At 36.9% G+C, this 8,268-nt stretch overlaps 1 long non-coding RNA gene across 1 annotated transcript; it reads right to left on the bottom strand.

The window, feature by feature from the left end:
* Nucleotides 1–4,342: 4,342 nt before the first annotated feature.
* Nucleotides 4,343–7,526, bottom strand: LOC132693289 (uncharacterized). The gene is made up of 3 exons (XR_009616704.3): nt 7,311–7,526; nt 6,147–6,471; nt 4,343–5,209 (listed from the first exon to the last, which is right to left on the bottom strand). It is a non-coding gene; the product is annotated as an uncharacterized LOC132693289 (long non-coding RNA).
* Between the last annotated feature and the right edge of the window lie 742 nt (nt 7,527–8,268).

Genomic DNA, 8,268 nt, shown 5'->3' with positions numbered 1-8,268 from the left:
CCATCCACTCAGTCCAATCTGGTAGTGTTTCTGTTGATATTAATAAAAAAAAAAAACCCCAACTTTGTAGGTCACTTGCAAAAGAGTTGTAGGGGGCATTCATTCCATTAGACAAAAACTACACCATTACATCTCTTCAAGATAAGCCATTTTCTATCTTGGGCTTTTGTTGAAGTTGCTGAGGGCCAATACCCTTAAGTTTCTTAGAGGTCATGAAGTTCTCTGAATGTTCCCTTAGCTTTTTCTTCATCATTAAAACGGGATTTTATAAGTTATGATGACTCAGCTTCATCTTTAGACAATGTTTTCTTGAAGAGCTCTGGATCTGATCTTTGCCTGGAAGCCATTTTATAATTTTAGCATTTTCTGTCATCTGGAAAATTTCAGAAGCAGAAAGTCTTAATTCCTTTTTGTTTGATAGTCCTTCCTTCAGCTTATCTCCTCTCTCAGATGGTGTTTATAAAGCATCAAGAAGAAATCAAGCACACTTTCAACACTTTGCATGGAAATCTCCTTAGCTAGATCACTTAGTTCATTAGATATATTTTCTTTCTTTTTTTTTTTTTTTTGATATTTGTTTGTATGTGACAGTGTTACTTCATTTCCTGTCATATCAAACAGGAATCTCTTATCTTCTAGTTTCCAATATTATTTTCCAGATTTCCCTCCAAGCTGTCACCAGTAGCATCCTTGAAGGTCACCAGGCTTCTACTAACAATGCATTTCATGCTTTCACTCCTCAGAGTCTCGTCCTCATGCTGTTGGGAAGCCACTCCCATGTTTTAGGTTTTTAGTTATGGCTGTGCTCCATTTCTGGCACCAAAATCATCATTATTATGAATCCATGTGAAAGTTACTCCAAAGTTTAGATATTTAAAACAGTAAATATTTATTAACACACAATTTCTGTGGGTCAGGAAATCAGGAGCAGATTAGTTTGGTAGTTCTGTTTCAGAGTCTCTCATGAGATTACACTGAAAGTGTCAGTCAGGATTGCAGTCATCAGAGAACTTGAATGAATGGGAGGGTCTACTTCTGTGGTGACAAACTCAGATACCTGGCCAATTAGTGCTGATTATTGGCAGAGGACCTCAATTCCTTACCTTGTGGACCTCTCTATAGGAATGCTGGTGTCCTCAGGACTACATGGCTTTTCCTGCAGTGAATAATCCCCAAACAAGCAACATGGAAGTTATAATGTCTTTTATTCCCTATCTTTGGAAGTCACACTCTATGTCTGGAGTATCTTATTTGTTATTAAGGTCAGCTCTATTCATCGTGGGTACTGTGCAGGGTCATAAATACCAAAAGGCGACAATCATTGGGGGCCATCTTGGAGGCTGGCCACCACAATGGCAGATAAATAATTATGGCAGGTACCAAAAATAATGTGTTTGGAAGGTCTTTAATAATAGATGAGAGAAAAGACTCAAAACTTTTACTTAAATTAGTATAATCCAAAAGTTAAAAATAACTTTTTATGCTATAGTCTGCGTGTGTCTATTGATGCAGAAAAGATAGACCAGATGGAAAACAAAAATGTTAACATTGCTTATTTCCAGGTGAGAGGACTGTGAATTTTAAAGTTTTCTTAAAAATTTTTTTTTTGTTTCCAGAATACAACAATACAGTACAGGTGAATAATTTTATAATTAACAAACATTATTTTTGAGGGCACAATTATAAAAATTAATTTAGATTTGTATTTATTTTCTTTAAGATACAAACAATATTTCCCCTTAGTTTAAAAATTAAAAATTCTGCACCCTTCAAAAAAACTAGTGATAGTTTTAAACGGCAGGAACTGTTAACTCCCAATTTGGCAACTGATGACTTATCTCATTAAAAGATAATCATGCTGCCAAATTTTAAATTAATATTTGTACTAGCACAGATGGAATATGTGTGCATGCATACATGAGTGTGTTCAATGGGAGAAGGGGGAAAGAGTCCTTTAAAGATCATTCCTTTGAGTTACTGCTTAGAAAAATATTCTTTGGGTTATTTAATATTGAATACTAATTAACAAATACAAACTTTTATATTTTCTCTTTTATTTGAACACCTGCCTCCACAATTTCTCCTAAAAAGATGAAATTTAAAGATGAAATATGAAACATTCCCATGAGATTGTTTGAAATAGAAAGACAAAGCAAAGTTTAATCAAACTGGATATGAAACTTCCAAAAATATACCAGGGCTGAGATCCCTTGACATTCTTTCTGAAAATTAAGGCAGGAGTTCTTTTCTTTCCTTTGTATGTGAGGACAGTCCATGTTCCTAAACTCCTTTAATACATAGCTCAGGATCTTGGAAGTTGTTCCTAACTACCTCTCTATCTACTCAGATCAGAACCACTGGGGATGTTCAATTATGCAGTTTCATTGCACAAAGTTGCCCACTGAGGGCTCCTGGGGTTGAAATTCCAGCTCACACATACATGTCCAAGCATCCACCCTGAGGGGAAACCTGGTTTCCCCCACCTTCCTATTTCACAAAATGTTTGTAGATGGGCTAGAGTGAATTGTATCACTCCTTTGTATTATGAACCCTAAGAAAACAGACATTTTGTCTGTTCTTGTGAATTTCCACTTGTTACTTTGTAATTATTGCAAAGGCATGTCTCTGTTGTGCATTTTGCTTCCCCTTGTAAGTTGAGGTCAATGACCACGTTCTCTATTTCTTTTATTCCTCTGGTTGGCTACTAACATAACAAACGGCAAACTTTAAGCATGATAAATAGGCATTTAAATAAAACAAATGTTAGACACCAGAAATTAAAGCCTTTAAAATGTTTATTCTCTTGTACTTTATGTTATTGTTGTTTTATATTTTACATTACACAGATAAACCCCAAATGCAAATGCTTTTTTTTTTTTATTTTAAAGAGTCACTTAGGGGCACCTGGGTGGCTCAGTCGGTTAAGCGTCTGACTTCAGCTCAGGTCATGATCTCACAGTATGTGAGTTGGAGCCCTGTGTGGGGCTCTGTGATGACAGCTCACAGCCTGGAGCCCGCTTTGGATTCTGCGACTCCCTTTCTCTCTGCTCCTCCCCTGCTCATGCTCTGTCTCTCTCTCCTTCAAAAATAAATAAACATTCAAAAAAAATTTTTTTACAAATAAATAAAAACATAGTCATTTATGTTTTAATGTAATAAAATGGAAAAAAATCATAGCCTTTTATATATACTAGCTTATATACATTTCTGGTGCTCCTCATTACTTCCTATAGATCTGAGTTTCTATCTAATATTATTTCTTTTTTTTTTTTTAAGTTTATTCATTTATTTTGAGAGAGAGCAAGAGAGAGAAAGCATGAGTGAGAGGAAGGACAGAGAGAGAAAAAGACAATCCCAAGCAGGTTCCGTGCTGTCAGAGTAGAGCCCGATGTGGGCTGGAACTCAGGAATCATGAGATCATGACCTGAGCAGAAACCAACAGTCAGACACCTAACCGATTGCCTCTATCTGATATCATTTCTATTTAGCCTGAAGAATTCCCCCTGGCATATCATGTAGTGGTTTTCTTGGTAGTTTTACTCAACTTTCATATACTTGACAATATCTATTTCACGTTTATTTTGGGGGTGTATTTTAGCTCTCTATATAATTTAAGATTGACACCCCTCCCCCCATCTCCCTTGGCCAGCACTTTAAAGATGTCTGTTATCTTCTGGCCTCCATTGTTTCTGATGAAAAGTCAGATAGCATTCTTTTTTTTTTTTTTTTTTTAATTTTTAATGTTTTATTATTTTTGACAGAGGGGGAGAGACAGAGTGTGAGCAGGGGAGGGACAGAGAGAGAAGAAGACACAGAATATGAAGCGGGTTCCAGGGTCCGAGCTGTCAGCACAGAGCCCAAGGCAAGGCTTGAACCCATGAACCATGAGATCGTGACTTGAGTGGAAGTCAGACGCTTAACTGACTGAGCTACCCAGGCACCTCAAGAAGTCACATGTCATTCTTACAGTTGTTCCTCTCTAACTTCATTTTTTTTTAATGTTTAATTTTCAGGGAGTTTAATTATAGTGTACTTACAAGTGGATTTCTTTGTATTTATTGTACTTTTGATTTGCTGATCTTCTTGTTTTGTAAGTTGACTTTTTTATAAAACGAGAGAACTATTTGGCTATTATTTCTTGTAATATTTTTTCTACTGTAAGCTCCTTGTCCTCTTCATTTGAGACTTCAACCACATGTATGTTAGACCACTTGACATTGTTTTATCAATCATTGAGGTGCCCTTTATTCTTTATAATTCCCGCCCCCCCCCCTTTTTGTTATTTAGTTGGGATCATCTCTATTGAATTGTCTTCAAATTCACTGACCCTTTTTTTTTCTGTAACATCTATCACTGTTAAACACGTCCAGTGAAATTTTCATTTCAGAGGTTTTATTTTTAAGTTCTAGAATTTCCATTTGTTTTCTTCTTTGTATTTTCATTGCTCTGCTGAGACTCCCATCTGTTTATTCATTACGTATAACTCTTCATTTAATTCTTAAACATATTGATTGTTTTAAAGTTCTCTGATAAGTCCAACATTTGGGTCCTCTTGAGATCTGTTTTTATTGGCTATCTTTTCTCTTTATCATAGGTCATATTTTCTTACTTTTTGGTATGTCTAAAATTTTTATATTGTACACTAAACATTATGGATGTTGCTTTGTAGGGAGTTTAAATTATTTGCTTTTGAAATGATTTGAGTTTTGTTGTGGCAGGTAGGTTAATTATTGGAAGATCCTCTAATTCCTTTTGACTTGATTTTAGGCTTTATTAAGGTGTGTCTGCTTTGATATTTCCTTATTCCCAAGGCATAGACTTTTCTCTAGCACATACAGTAATTATTCCTAAAATGTGGCCTTTTTGGGGTCTCATTGAAATTCCCAAGGTGCTAGTATGTTTCCCTCCTCTTGGGCTGGACTAGGATTCCAATGTCTTCCAGCACTGTATGCCCATGGTAACCCTCTTCAGCTTAGTCCCCGGGAGCCACTCAAGTCTCATGCTGCCCATGCACAATTAAGAACCTAAGGAGATTGCCCGTGTAGACTTTCATGCCCCAACTTCTGTGCAGCTCCCTCCTCTCTGGTACCTTGCCTGATGAATTCCAGCCACATTGGCAGCTCTGTACTCTTACTTCTGCCTCCTCAGCACCACAAACCCACTTCTTTTCTCTTGGTCGCCATCATTCTTTCACTTGGGTTTGAAATACCTATAGGCAAAAACAGAGGTGAAAATAATGCTAACTTTTAATGTGTTCCCTTACTTCATGGATCTCAGTTCTTTGCTGCCTCTTTCTCCCTGCCTGATAAGAGTTGCATCATATATTTTGTCCAGTTTTATGGTTATTTACAGTGGGAAGATAAGTTTAATATCAGTTATTCCACCATGGCCAAAAGCAGAAGTCATCCAAGTGTAGAATAAAAACTATAAGAATGCTATTGTATTATTTATTGAATGAATAGGTTATGTAGACCTGAAGTTCATATTTAAAAAAAAACAATATATATAGTTCTCTGGAAGGAACAAGAAATTATGTGGCAAGAATAGATGATTCCATTAAGTGTGTCAAGCCTCTTTCTGCCATATTTTGAACAAAGTGGAGGAAGAAGGCAGCAGTAATTTTCCAGTCATCTCTGTCAAGGTGAGCTGTACTGTAAAAAAACCCTTCACAAAGAAAAAAAAATCATGCATCCTGTGATCCTTATATTTCTTCTGTCATAAATAACCTCCTCCAAACTCATTCTACTCTGAAAAGTAGAATGTGTGGTACAAGTAGAGTTTATATCAGAAGATCCTGGTTCAAGTCACTGTTTTGCCACTTACTGTGACCTTCAGCTATCCTCTGAGTCTTAGTTTGTATGACTGGAGATAGATGTACGATGGAGAAAATAATATCTTCCCTATTGATGACACAGGGTATTTCTGATGCTTAAAGGTATGTGAAAAAATCATTCTGAAGATTTATATTTCAGACTCTCTATGCTAAATTTCAAAATTGAGTTTGTGATAATACTTATCAGGTTTGTTACAAGGATCAAATGACTTATAAAAGAAGCATAAAAGAGGGCCTGGCATATAGTGAATACTGAATAAATTATTATTTGTATCAGGTTAGCTATTACTTTGTAACAAGTCATACCACATACTTCAAACAATTGTTTCTCAGAAGGCTACAGCAATCTGGCGGTTCTTCTGATCAGAGACGGGCTCATCTAGGCTCCCTCACATGTGTGGGGGGGTCACCTGGTTTTCATCTAATTGATGATGGCCTCAGCTATCATGATGGGTCATTGTTGGGTCTGCTACGTGAGTTTTATCCATCAGCAGACTAGTTTTCATGACGATGATGGAGCAAGAGATGAGGTGGAAACGTGAGAATTTTCTGAATCCCCTGCTTGCATCCACGTTGCTACAACTCTGTCGACCAAAGCAAGTCACATAACGAAGCAGAAAGTCAGGGTTTGGAAGGTACTACCAAAAAAGCATAGATATAGGAAGGCATGAAAGATTGATCCATTAGTGCAACATGACCCTTGATTATCATTCTTATTTTCATTTAATTCTGCAAACAACTCACCATAAGTTACAGTAATAACCTTCTTCCACATCTACTTACTTTTAGGATATGTCGGTCATCTTAGAGCCAAACAATCTAGGAATGGCAGACTGTTCATTCTATTTTTTTCAAATTGGGTCTCATAATAAGGGATACACATCGTAGCTCAGCAAGGAGTGAAGCAAGTGCATTTTATTTTCTCTCCACCACCTCCATTCTCCACCTGACTCTCATTAGCAAGAGACAACTGCAGAATAATTTAGTATTACTGGAATATTTTGGATATTTTCCTTCATTGTGTATCTAGAGCATTCCCTTAACTACTCTGCTACATAGTTGTGTTTTTGTTTTGTTTTGTTTTGTTTTGTTTTGTTTTGCAGGCAGTGGAGATTGAGAAAATTTCAAGAACAAGAGCATGACAGGGGAATTACAAGAAATGTATACCAGAATATAGGGAGTAAGTAGAGATTAGCAAGAGATAAAAATGTAAAGAAGGACTTGGTAGCCCATTATAACATGTTTGTGAACTTATATGGAATATGAAAAAAAAATTGGGTTCAAATTTTTCAGTATTGTTTTATTTTTCCCCATTGCTCTCCTTTTGAGTAAAATGTACCAGCAGAATAGGAGGGACATTTCTTTTTATTTCAGCTACTGTTTGCCTTTACATCTTCTGTTACTAAAGTTGAGCTCATTGCTACAGAAACAGATGGAAGGAAAGTTTCTAAAGAGATGAGATTTAAAAACCACGAACCTGTTAGGAAGTAGCCTTATTTCCTCATTCCCATGGAAACAAAAATTTGTTGGGAAATGCAGACACGACAGAAATCCGTGACTCTTCTGTTTCTGCTGCCCTCTGTCTGTATCCAAGGAAATGGACTTCAGGTCCTGCTTCCATTCGATAAAGGGGACATACCTCACCACTTAGTTTCCATGCCTTTCTTCCCCGCCATTCATTTACTGATCTTGATATTACACCACACCATGTGAATTCCTTTTCACCTTGGAATCTTTGATTGTCCTTAGAATCAGAGAATGTTGTACCTGGAAAGTCCACAGAAATCATCTCGCCCGAACCAATTACATAACGCATGAGAAAACAGAAGCCTGGAGAAGGGATGTCGAGGTAAAGATAGGATAGAGTTCAGGCTTGCGGCTCCTAGCCCATGATGTGTCATGTCAACTTTGCTTTCTTCCTGTAGTATGTCCATTTCACTGAAAACAGATGTCTCACCAGCTCTCTAGGGCACTGACATCATGCTGGCCCTCCAATCCTAGTCTGCACTCCCAGACTCAATGTGCCACAACCCCTGTTTACTCCTTCAGCCACAAACAACCCTTCTAGCATAAACTATTAATGCCAAGACCTGCCTACCATCCCACAGTTAAATTTAGATGCATCTGACTCTTATTTGGGCCCTAAGTCAGACATGAGCTATAGCACTCTGTAATAGTACATAATATTTTACCTGTCTGAAAATCCCATTACAAGAGTATTGGGCCTTCCTCTCGACAACCTTTTCTCTCATTTTGACTGAACGTTAGTGTGTTTCCATTTATATGAAAATCTCCCAAGTCACATTCAGCAAAGATGTTTTCTCCTCCAGTTAAAAGTGTGACATAAAGTATTATAATTTTCTTGATACTTTTGGAGTTATCCAAAGGTTGTGATTAGTTTTTTAGTTTTTTAGTGTTTTTTCTTTTTTAAATTT

The sequence above is a fragment of the Panthera onca genome, chromosome B1 (assembly GCF_046562875.1).
Source record: "Panthera onca isolate mPanOnc1 chromosome B1, mPanOnc1 haplotype 2, whole genome shotgun sequence".
Lineage (NCBI taxonomy): Eukaryota > Metazoa > Chordata > Mammalia > Carnivora > Felidae > Panthera > Panthera onca.
This window is presented reverse-complemented; position numbering and strand designations above follow the sequence as displayed.